Raw genomic sequence first — 12962 nt, forward strand, 5'->3', positions numbered from 1 at the left:
TTTAGCTTTGATATCCTATTGTATGTCTTTCGTACTTACAGTCTGTCTTGCCATATAAAATTCTATCATCTGCCTTTTTAAACATCCTGCTGGGATTTTGATTGTATTCTCATGTGTATGACAAAGGACTCATACGCAGACTCTAATAGAGAACTCCTATCAATGAGAAAAAGCCAGGTGACATCATTTTTAAATGGGCTAAAATTTGAAATAATGAAAGATGTGTGCACCCCTACCCCCAAGGCCACGCAGCCAGCACAGGTGTCTAGCTGAGCTCCGCCCACAGAAGTGGTGGACAGAGCACGTTTGCTTTGGGGTGGTTTGCTCTGTGGCAGCAGGTGACTGATCCAAGCTGGCCCAGCTTCCTCTCACGAACCGGGCACTTTCAGCTGCTATTTTGCCTGCCCAGAGCCCAGCTGGGCTCTGGGCTCAGTTCTGCCTGCTGCTTTGTAGTTTATCTATTTCTGCTCCGAAGAAATGTTTACGTTTGGTTTTGTTTCTTTTAAGAGGCTGTCTGTTTTTCTCCGTTCATGTCTATTCGTTACTTCTTGTGCCTAACTGAACACGAGGAGTGCACCGACGTGCCAGTTATCTGTGCTGGTTTAACTGGAAGCTCCTGGTGGCTCTTAATTCTTGAGATCAAACAATTTGTTACTGGAGTTTTTCTTTCCTAAGGCGTGACTTATTCCTAAAGGGATCAATTATCTGTCTTTTAATGCTCTGCTCCTGATTTTTCTTTTTATCATTTGTTTCTTTGACCACTGAGTTTGGGCATACTTTAACTGAGGCAAGTGCCTATGGCTTCTTTTTGCTTAGATACTGTTGTTTTGTATATGCGTGTCCTACTCCTAACTTCTCTGGACCCTGTTTGTGAGCTTCTTTCAGAATTCCAGTCTAAAGCCCACCCTTGTCGATAAAGAATAGAATGCAGACAACATTTCACCAGGACTGGTTGGTTTAGCCTCCACTCTTTGCTTTCTTTTCCCTCTCTTTTTTTTAAGGATTGCCAATTTTATTTATTTATTTATTTATTTATTTATTTATTTATTTATTTATTTATTTATTTTTGAGAGAGAGAGCACAGTGAGGGTGAGGGGCAGAGGGAGAGGGAGAGAATCTTAATCAGGCTCTACGTTCAGCACAGAGCATGATGCAGGGCCCGATCCCATGACCCCGGGATCTTGAGCTGACCTGAAGCCAAGAGTCAGATGCTTAACCCACTGAGCTACCCAGGTGCCCTCTGTTTTTTTAATAATTAAAAATGTTGAAGTCCTGGCTGCCTTCTACTTTTCTTCTGACTGACATGGCAAGGGGGCAAGCCGTTTATAATCTCAGCACTCAGCACTGCATCACCGTGTCATAGGACATGGTTAGACTTTCTTCGCTTGGACGGCCCATGCCTCCTGCCCCTCAAGCCGGGCTGTGTCCCGCATGGCTGGGTGTGGTTGTTCTGAGGAGCTCAGTGGTGTCCTTGTGGCTGCCCTGCCAGGAGAGAGGGCCCTATCATGTCCTCACTCTGGTCACCAGGCAGTTTGGTCCTGCCTCTTCTGCCTTGGGATATTTTGGATGTTCCGAAGTTTACAGTACGATGCTAGATCCCTCTTCCGGTAGTAACACTCCTGAGAACGCAGTCTTCCCCGCCCCTACTTTGGTGTCTTGTTTCCTATTGTGTTTCTTTCACTTTGCTTCCTGAGGTTGGGAGAGAATGATTCTAAGAGCCTGAGTTTCCACCATGAGTCAAAATATGTACTTTTAATGTCCATTTTGGTAAGTTGTAGGTTAGTTTTTATTTTTATGAGAGCTTTTGTTGGGAATTGCTTGATGAACAAAATAAATCTTAAATTGTGAAAATATTAATGAGATTGTTTGTCACATTCACAGTCTCGTCTCAAGGAATCGGAGCAGGAAGCTCATTTTGAGGCAGAACAGTTTCTTAAAACGAGTAATAATCAACTTCGAGAGGTAAAGCTAATTTTTTTAATAAAATATACTTCTTAGGAGTTAAAGGGAGACAAGACTATCTTATGTTGATTATCTGGACAGTAGGTGAGCTGTCGGTGTTTTCTCACGCTGAGATTCATTCCTTCAAACTCCTGTAAATTCAAGGAAAGCAGGAGGGCAGACTGGAGGCCTGTGACATTGGCGCGTGTGTCTTCCGGGCTGTGGCAGCCATGTTCTCTTTCTCAAATCCGAGACCCGCTCGCTCACCACGTGTCCCTGCTTTTGTTAAAGACCTGCTGAGTCCCAGGGACCCTCTTCCCAGAACAGGGCCGCGGGGGCTCCCGTCCACCTCAGAGGCCGTGGTGAGGTTCCAAAATTGTCCCCTTTCTTTCGGAAACGGTAACGTGCTACACCGCGCGTGAATCACCCTCGGGCCTCCTGCGCCCCCTGCAGCGGGCCAAGCGGCAGTGACCCCCACGAGGTGCCCCCCCACAAGGCTGCCCTCCTCATACGAGCCGCGGAGAAAGAGGCAGATGGTATGGTTTTCCAGAAGCTATGAAGTGGCTTCATTTTCTGCAAAGGACAATTTGGTGGAGTTTTGTTCTAAAAACAAATTCTTGACAATCCAGTCGCAGCCTCTTTGTTTCACGACCCTGCCAGAAGCTAGAAACGGAAAGGTCATCGGTCTTCTTCCCTAGATTTATTTTAGAAAGTTTGAGCCGCCGTCCCCTGCCCGCCCCCTCACCCCCAGGAGCCTGTTTCTCAAAGGACAGGGAAGAGTGACATTCTGCTTTATCAGAGCGCCGAGTGTAAGTGGATGCTCAGCGTCCAGTTAGTGCTGTCGGGTCCATAGGAGGTGGACTCGTGTTGCTGTGGTGAGGACCAGCTGTGGGGGCTGTTTATGCTTCCTGTGCGCCACCCCCCCCCCCCATGCACGTTACTACCCCAGCACTGCACGTTCTGCACCTTTAGAGCATCCCCACCTGCGGCCCTCAGTAGCCCAGGCGGCAGTGCTCGAGGGAATCACGGCCGCCTGCGGTGACCGGAACCTGCCCTCTTCCACCTTGGAGGACGCCTGCCCTCCCCGTGTCCTTGCGAGCCAGCGGTGGGTGGGGCGGGGCCAGTGCAGGCAGCCACCACACCGACCCGCACAGCTGGGGCAGATCACTTGACCACTCTGTGCCTCAGTTTCCTGATGTGTAAAAGGACAGTAATAGTCCTTTCCCTACAACGATCTTGTGGGCGTTCAAGGTAAAACAGTATGTAGGACCATGCCTGACACATGAGCTCTCAAAAGCTAACAAGTACTGCCTGTAATTCTTAGCTACTTCATCCAGAAACCTACGAGTCTTCTTTGACCTTCTTCCCCACAACAAGCCTACAATCTCTACCTGCAAACATAGGTCTTGAGTCTGTCTGCTTCCCTCATCTTCACTGTCACCGCCTGTCTTCTCCCATTGACGCGCTTGCACAGCCCCCAAGAGCTTCTGCTCTTAGTCTGCTGGTGAGTTAGCCCTCATGTCCAGGCAGAGCAATCTTTTGCAGCATTAGAAAAATCACGTGATTCCCCTGGCGTATATCCCAGGGGCTTCCCGTGACACTTAGATTAAAACTCAAGCCCTCTGGTGTGTCCCCAGGCCCACGGATCTGGCCCTGCCCCTTGTCTGGCCTCCTACGCCCCTACCCTGACCCCCCGCACCCTGTGAGCACCCTCGCTCTTCACAGGTTTCTGCCCAGGCTCTTTCTTGGTCTAGAGACTTCTGGATTTTGCACAGTGGCTTCTGATTGTTGGCCTGAGTATTGCTTTCAGAGAGGCCTCCCCTGGCCACACAGACAGCAGTAAGGCCCCCGGCGCAACAGTGTCTTCACCCAGATTCTTCTCTGCACCTCAAGTTGTCTTAGTTACTGGTTTGCTTATCACTCTAGGATGTAGGCTGCACAAGTCACAGTTCTGCGTTGACTTGTTCACGTCCCCAGAGCCGAGTGGCCAGAAGTGGCACCTGGTGGGGCTGCACCAAATATCTGTCGTTTGTTCACGGGGACCCGGCACAGCAAGGGTCGGACCCATCCTATGGGAGAGGCCCCAGCATGGACTTCACCCCCGCAGGGCAGAAGGGGGCACCGTGCCCTCAAGTTGGAGCAGTGGCGGAACCTGGAAAAGCCACACCCTTCCCCTTGTGTAGAGCCGAGGGTCCCAGGCGGATCTACTCTCTGTCCTGACACCAGCTGGCAGTGCTGCTCTTCCCTCTGTGGCTCCCGGGAGCTTCCAGACAACCAGCGACGCGACGACGAGAACGGAGACGGAACTCTCTCCTGGTGTGGATGGGCTTCCTGTTGACGGAATTAACACCACAACCCGTATGACTTTTCACAAAGACATGATCCATGTAAATCATATTGTTAGCCTTACTCTCTTATTTAACTGAGCAAGTCTTACTATTCTGTGCATTAAAAAAAACTAACCTCAACTAGAGAGCACATGTAGACAGTTCTGAATTCAAAATTAAGACAAATCTCTACTTTCCTTCACCCTGTTCCCCTCCTTGTGGAAAGAGATGTGGACTTCAGGTAAAAAGTATAGCCCAGAACAGTTCAAGTGAGGGCACAACTGTGATCTTAGATATGGTTTTATTAGACTTTATATTTTATTTCACAATTTTACTGTGAAAGAAGGTACAGAGGAGTTTCATATACCACCTGCCTCCCATGTGCACCACCTCCCCCACTGTCAGCGCCCCTGCCAGTGGGACCGTTTGTTATAATCAGCGAGCCTTCACTGACACATTATTGTCACCCAGAGTCCACGGTTGATCTCACCGGTCACCCTTGGTGGTGTACATTCCGTGGGTTTGGACAAATGTGTAATGACAGGTGTCCATTATTATGGTCTCAGGCAGAATGGTTTCACTGCCCTAGAAAATCTTCTGTGCTCCTCCTGTACCTCCCTCCCTTTCCTCCTTTCATCCCAATATTTTCACGATCTTCATAGTTTTGCCTTTTCCAGAATGTCCCATAGATGATCACACAGTGTGCAGCCTTTTCAGACTGGCTTCTTGCCCTCAGTCATGTGGGTCCACACTTCTTCCAGGTCTCTTCCTGGCTTGATGGCTTGTTTGTTTTTAGTGCTGAATAATATTCCGCCGTCTAGATGGACCACAGTTTATTACTCATTCACCTACTGAAGGGCATCTTGGTTGCTTCTTAGTTTTGGCGATGAGCTGCTATAAACATCTACGTACAGGTTTTCGTGTGGACGTAAATTTTCAGCTCCTTTGGCTTAACACTAAGCGTGATTGCTGGATCATATGGTGAGAGTATATCGTTTTGCAAGAAACTGCCAAACTGTCTTCCAAAGTGGCTGCACCATTTTGCGTTCCCACCGCCGTGAACAGCGGTTCCTGCTTCCTCACCAGCATGTGGTGGGGTCAGTGCTTTGGAGTCTGTCCATTCTAACAGGTCTTAGCTATGTTCTAAAAAGTCTACTCTCCTAGCTGGTTGGAGAAGGGAAGAACCTCATTAATAGGCTGTCACTGTGGGATGTAGCGGGGACTGAAGTCTCGGTGGTCTAAGTTACATCTGTGAAGATGGAGCAAAGCAGACGAATTTTCCGAGCTTTTTTAGAGCAGAAAGGAACTCTGGGATGTGCATTCATGTGTCAACAGAAGACTGTGGGCGTAGCTCCTGGTTTCCTTAGTTGTGCCCATGAGCAGATAGAGATGGCCACTACTCGGAGAAAACCGGGAGAGGAACAGCTTACTGGGGGAGTCCAGCATTCACCCTCTGATGTGTTAAGACAGAGTGGTTCACAAGACACTCGAGACAGAGATACCATGTGAGCAGTTGGGTGGGTGTAGTCTCATGCTGGAGATGCATACTTGGAAGTGCTCAGCTGATATTTATTGAAGTTACCCTGGGATGGTGGCCCCCTGCCCTGGTCGGAGCTTTGGAAAAACCGTCATGCCCAGGTTGATGACTGACCCACAGAATCTTGTCGTGGGCTGGACGGCCCAGGCCCAGCCACGTCTTTGAAGCCCCCTGACTGATTCTCATGAGCCAGCCAACATTGATAACCACAGAACCGAACGCCGGGAACTGATGTTTAGAGGTCAGGGAAAGAGGAGGTGCCAACAAGAGGCTACGGGGTGGCTGCAGAGAGAAGGGAGCTGAGAAGAATGCGCTGTCGGGAGCCAACGCAGGGAGTGTGTGATAAAGCTCCCGGGGTGGCGGGTGGCTGCGGCACTGCCTCTGATCTCCAACCAACGCTGGTGGGGCTTTGTCCAAAGTTTTAGGAGATCAAATACTTAATTCTTTTCAAGTGTTCTCAGCTCAAGTAGAGATATACAGGGAGACTGTGGTTAGAAAGATATTTTGTGGGTAAGGTATCAGGATAAGGAGAGTCAGTTGATCTTAAGCAATTTTCTTGGCTAAGTGTTTTCATAATGCTTTCATCCCCTGAGGGATAGCTTTTCTAAGAAAACAATAATTCTGGATTATACTGAGGTAGGGTGCCTCCGCCTGGGCAGCGCCTACTCCCACAACCCCAGTGCTGGCTCTCCAGTTTCTGATTCTGTGGTTAACCAAGGCTCCTGTGTCCTTAGTCTTTATTCAAACAGACAGTGATGCAACTCTGTGCCTTAGACTATTACGTTAGAGTTATATCATCAGTTCCCCCGCACACCTGATTTATAGATTCAGAACAACCTTAATTAAAACGCTACCAAGAGTTTTTTTGTAGAAACTGGCAAACTGATTCCCAAATTTACATGGAAATGCAAAACACTAAGAGCCAATGTGATCTTGAGAAGATCTGGAGGATCTTAGTTTGTTGGACATCAAGACTAATCCTAAATCGGGGTGCCTGGATGGCTCAGTCAGTTAAGCATCTAGCTTTGACTAAGGTCGTCATCTCATGGTTCGTGAGTTTAAGCCCAGCGTCGGACTCTGTGCTGACAGCTCAGAGCCTGGACACTACTTTGGATTCTGTCTCCCTCTCTCTCTGTCTCTCTCTCAAAAATAAACATTTAAAAAAATAATAAAAGATTAATCCTAAATCAATAGGGATTACTGGGGTCTAAGTAGGACAGTGTCCTGTTGATTCGAACATAAACAAATAGACCAATGGACCCAGGATGGGGAGACCACACGTGGGTATGAAACACACAGTGTCTGAGAGGATGGCTCTGCAAAGCAATGAGTAAGGACAGCTCACTACATCCCACAAAAATAAATTCCAAGTGAATTGTATATATAAATATAAAAAGCAAGACAATCAACACTATAGAAGATACCATAAGGGAATATCCTCAGACCTTGAGGTAGGTAAACGTTCTTAAACAGGACACAAAATGTATCAACCATAAAGGAAAAGATTGATAAATTGCACAATAGTAAACCTCTGTTTATGAAGAGATGTCATTAAACAAGTAAAAAAAAAAGCAAGTCGCAGAGGGATAGAAGATATTTCCAATAAATATAACTGGCTAAAGAAAACCCTATCCAGAATAACAAATTCCTACAAATCAAAAAAAAAAAAAGGACACACAAACCAATTTTTTAAATGGGCAAAAGACATGAACAGGGGTTTAATGAAAGAAGATACATAATTAGTCAATAAATATGTAAATACTGTCCAGCTTTATTAGTCATTGGGGAAATATACATTAGAACTACTGTGTGATATCACTTCACATTTACCAAAATGGCCAAAATTAAGGCCTAGGGCAACATGTGTCGGCAAAGATGTGGAGCAGTTGGAATGTTTACATGTTGCTGATGAGGTAAAAATTGGTGCCTTGACTTTGGAGAACTGGCTGGTGTTCCCTCTGCTACAGTTGGCCCTTCAATTCCATTCCTCTCTGTGTTTATATGCAACACAGCTGTGGACATGTGGTAACCAAAACCCATCACCAGAATGTTCACAGCAGCACTGTTCGTCATAGCCCATAAACAACCCTCTGATGTCCGTCAAGGATAAAATATAATTGTCCTCCACTCAAAACAATTGAATACAGGAGTATAAGTAAATGAAATGCTGCTTCAGACAATGTATAAATGAACCTTAAAACAAAAGCCACACACAAAGAGTGCCCATTCTATTCCATTGATATGATGTTCAAAAACTGGGAAAAGTGGCCTTGATCGTGGAGGTCAGGATGCTGGTTACCTGTGGGGAGGGGCAGGAGCCTGGGGTGAATCTCGAGTGTTTCATCTGGGTAGTAGCACCCAAGAGTGTTCACTTTGTGAAACTGAACAAACCATATTCTTACGATCTTGTATTGTCCTGTGTGTAATATTTTGACCTTTTAAAATTAGTTTTAAAATCCATAATCCTCTTCTGGTGTTACCTCCCTGACATTATGCCCAGATAACTGTGATGGAAATGTTGGGTGCTCCTAAACTATTGAGTTACAAGTTTGTAGGCATTTTCTTAATTTACTTTCCTATGTGGTATTTTACATACCCTAGATTTAGATTTTGTGAATTTAAATCTCAGGAGAAATCTTATTTCCAAGTTTGTGTGAAGTGCCTTCAACTCCCATATGGACAACAATGATTTTGTAAGGGATTTAGATTTAGACATTTGATAAAACTGAGTTTATTATGAATCTTCATTTTGGAAAATATAGTCAATGCAGACCCTTTATTATTAGGACTTTCTCCAGCTGAAAATGTGTTCAAGATGTTAAAATTAAGTGAGGGAATTACATTGGTGACATTTCTTCTCCTTTTTCAGTTAAATGCCCTGCAAGATCTTCATCCGTTACCCAAGATAATTTTGGAATATAGGCGGGTAAGTTACCTTTCTACGGAAGTGAGTTGGTGATGGAGGGGACAGAGGGCCCTGTGTCTGATAAGAGAAACCCAAAGTCACAGAAGTGGCCCTGGCAGAGCTCTGCAAGGAACAGGGCTTGTTTGAGCCCGACTGTGCCCGCGCAGGCCTGGCTGAGCCCACGGCCAGCCTGCTGGAAGAAGAGCGTGCGGACAGGAAGGGGACGTGTGTTGTCCTCAGGGGGTTTCCTGGTGGACTGGACTCTGCCAGTGTGGGGTGCGGGAGGCTCTCTCCAGGGCCTGGCGTGGTTCACAACAGTCTGAGCACCTTGGCCGCCTTGTTCACTGATGCGCCCCCTTCCTCCTCAGCTGCCTGCACGTCCCCTGCCCTGTATTCTCTGGTGTGCGTGACCCACATCCGTAACTTTGGCCACCGCAGTCTGTCATTCATTTGGTCACAGCACCAAAGGGAAGGAACTATTGGAAGAGAACTAAGGGTACCATAAGGGACGCGGGAGGGTGGGTACTCAGAACGCTCCACTATGTCTGCGACATTTCTGTGAAAAGAATGATTCCGGAAAAGGAGTAGGATGTCGTCTTTCTCTGTGGGTCACTGTCCTTCAATTCTGGTACCACATCAGGCCTCTGCAGGGCCTCCCGGAGTCACGAGTGCGGACACACGAGCGGCACATGCGCAGCACCCTGGGAAACACTGCTCTGATGCTCGGTCCTATTCGGGTACTTCAGCGAGAACATGATTACTTTTGTCTTTTGTGACCCAGGTTCACAAGACCAAGTCAGCCTTCGTGGATGGATTACCAGCTCCCATGAAAAAGGTAACTGAAGCTGAAAGGGATACTGTGATTAGGAATACGGTTTCCACATGGGTTCGGACACACACAGACTCCTTGAAATTTTAGTTAGCAATAAATAACCAAATATTCTTGAACTGTGAACCATGGTTTTGTTATCACTCAGGTCTCTTTATCGCCCAAGTTGACATGCCTTCAGCTCACGAGCCGCATTTATGCAGAAGCTGTAGGGCTGACCACCATGTTCCCACCGGACACTGCACCTCTGTCCTGGGCTCACTTCGGGGAGACACTGTTGTTCTCGTTCACCCTGAGCAGCCCGCGGGCGGAGGCGCTCTGTGACGGTCCAAGGCTGCTCAGCAAGTGTCAGCCCCCGTCTGGGCCCCACGACCCTCCTTGATCCACGCTGAGTCCCCGTGGCACATGGCCCTCCTCTCCCCGTGCACAGGGCTTTCAGGGACACAGAGACCCACATGTCCTGGTGCAGTTTCTGCAAGGGTTAGGGGGAACCTCCTGTTTGTCCACAGTTTGCTGACATCAAGGGCCCGTTCCGAGTTGGAGGTTTGGGGCCAGTGGCCTGTGGACTCCTGGAGGAGAGCAGTGAGTGTTGTGTGCTGTAGGCAGACAGACTGAAGGGTCAGTGTGTTCTTGACTTCACGTGGTATTGTCAGAGCTGAAACTGATTCTTCTTGACTGATAAAGGGCTCCATTTCCTGTACGTGGAATCAGACAGGAACTGTGACTGGAAGACTTTCAGCGAGGCGCTCGGTAAGTGAGCTTTCCTTCTTAGACACCAGTCTCCGTGCCTCGGAGCTGAGTTTGTGCCTATACGAGTGTTTGCCTGTGTACTTTCCCTTTCTAACAGGGGATCTGGTGTCGATAGATGTGTGTTACTCTCTTTATTCACTCAGCTGATACTTAGCACCTACTATGTTTTGGGAACACATGGTCCCCACTGTCACGAAGTATTGAGTCAGTGAGGAGTCCTTTCCATCCAGAGAGCCATGCGTGTGGGTGCTGAGGGCAAAAGGACACCTGGTTCCCACCGCCCCCTTCCTTGTTTTCAGATTTATACGGGATGGTGGCTTCTCATGTCCAGAAATGTGTTGAGAGATCTGATGCTCTGATGACCTCCTCCATTTCTTTGTTGTTGTTGAAGACTGTCTCTGATGAAAAAGCTATAAATGCCCTTGAATTTATGATGGAGCTTTAATAACACTCAAAGCAGTTAGCTTTTTAAATGGCTTTATATTTTTGAATTAAAGATGATTTATTACTAATTTGTCATTGCAGAACAGTTCCTAAAGTACAGAAATGTAAAAAACAAAAACAAAAAACTAATTAAAGTCACCTATTACTCCACCATACAGAATGAATGGTGCTTAACATTTTGGTGTCTATCCTTACTGATTTTTTGCCAAATAGACATGTTTATAAAATACTTTTTCTACCAAAATAAAACCACACTGTTCTTTTATACTTTTTAATTTTATTTACGATGTCTTGATATCATACACTGACACTGACCTGAATCTATATTTAGATTTAAACACCTGAATTATTTAGATATGTGAATTAAATACATTAATTATTTAAATGTGCATTATAAAATATATATACATCTAAATGTATGTTCGTGATAAAGGCATTCAAATAGCGTGGACATTTCAGCACTTCCCTTTCCCCTCATGACATGCGTGCAGCGCTCACGGCGGGTGGCCATGCGGGGCTGGGCGGGCTCACACCCCAGAGGAGCTGAGGCCCGGCTCAGGACCCTCTGCTCGCTGGGCTTCACACCCACCTAGGAGGGTCTTTCTTTGGACCCTCCGCTTTAGAGACCTCTGCTGTGGTCTTCGCCCGGCCGACACTAGAGTCTCCTCTGGGAGCAGGTGCCCGCCGCACCCTTTGTCTTCGCTGCCGCTGCTGATCCAAGAGCGATTGAGGAATTGTACCGGGAAAGCGCGCCGCTTACGGGGGTCGTTGGCTTTTGCCTGCACAAGCTTGTGAGTTCCGATTTTCTATCACGTTTGCAGATTAATCTGTTTAGTGCTCCATTCTCTTCCAGAAACCTCCGGTGTCTCTGGTTTGTGGGCCGCACTCCACCCAGGTTTTCCGTGACGCTCTTGTTTTACTTATTTGCTTTCCGTTATTTCAACTGAATTTTTGGAAAGAGAAGTCATCAACGTAATGCGTGCATTAGGCCACTACCTTTAACTGGAATCCACGCTGCCATTGTAGCAGCCGCCTGGCGCTCCCCTTCCTGGCTGTCCCCGGTGCCAGTTCAGATTGTTTTCAGTTGTAATTACTTCATACAGAGATGCCACGAGCACACTTGCATCTGTGTTTTGGGTACATTTTTCAGATGATTTTCCATCGCATACATTCCTAGAGATGGAACCCCTGAGTCCAAGTACGTGCTCATTTTTAGGGCTTTACTTTGCTAAGTTGTCCTCTGGAAAAAGTTGTTTTACGTTCCCATCAAACAACAGGTGAAATGCTTGGTCTCCTACATCCTTGCCAACACAAGGAGTTTCATTACGGTTACTATTTCCTGACTTGATTTTTGGATTCCTAGTCCTTTAACATGTAAGTGAGGCTGATGATCTAAAGTGATTATTCTTCTCTGAATTGTCTGTTCACACCATTTGCCCATGGGTCTGGAGGTTGTATATTTCCCTAGAGGTATAGAAATTTTCTTTATAGAATAAAAATCAAACCTTTTTAAAATGCTGAGTTATTTTTCTCCATTTTCTTTTGCCCTTTATTTCTTTTTAAATATATACTGTTTGCCATACTTAAAATGGCTTTTTAGTGTGCAAACAATATATTGATAATTCTAAAGAATTCAAACAAATGAAAATACAAATAATGAAGTAAACGTCACCCGAAGCTCCACAGCCCCGCCAGCCACCATCGGCGTTTGGTATTTGTGTCTTCATGCCCACAGGCACACATATTTACACATACGGGGTTACATCAGATTACATCGTCTGGCTGTGTTTGTCATAGACACTCCCTCGCCACACCCAAGCCCAGCACTGCCTTCATCCTTATGCCCGTAGCAGCCTGTGCTAGCAACCTAGCTGGTGCACATCCTTATTTCCCTCTAGACTTCTAGTAAAATCTCATACAGACTCATGTGTAACTATACACGTATGTGCAGAGGCATGCAGTGACTCTGTCATTGCTTATTTTACAGAATTAGAATTCCCTTTTTTTCTACCTCTTGATTTTCTCCCACCAGTAGCCGGTGGAAGCCCAGTGGGTCATCTGACAAAGTCCTGCTTCCCTGTGGCTAGTATGCGTCCTGCCGCTGCTGTGCTGGTGGACATGCGCCTCGCGTCCCATTCTCGCCTTCTAGAAGTAAAGCTGCAGTTGGCATTGTGCACACACGTCCTGGTGTGTTGCTACTTGTATTCTTGTGGGGTGGATCATCAGGTA

Source organism: Felis catus, chromosome B1, assembly GCF_018350175.1.
Source record: "Felis catus isolate Fca126 chromosome B1, F.catus_Fca126_mat1.0, whole genome shotgun sequence".
NCBI classification, from domain to species: domain Eukaryota; kingdom Metazoa; phylum Chordata; class Mammalia; order Carnivora; family Felidae; genus Felis; species Felis catus.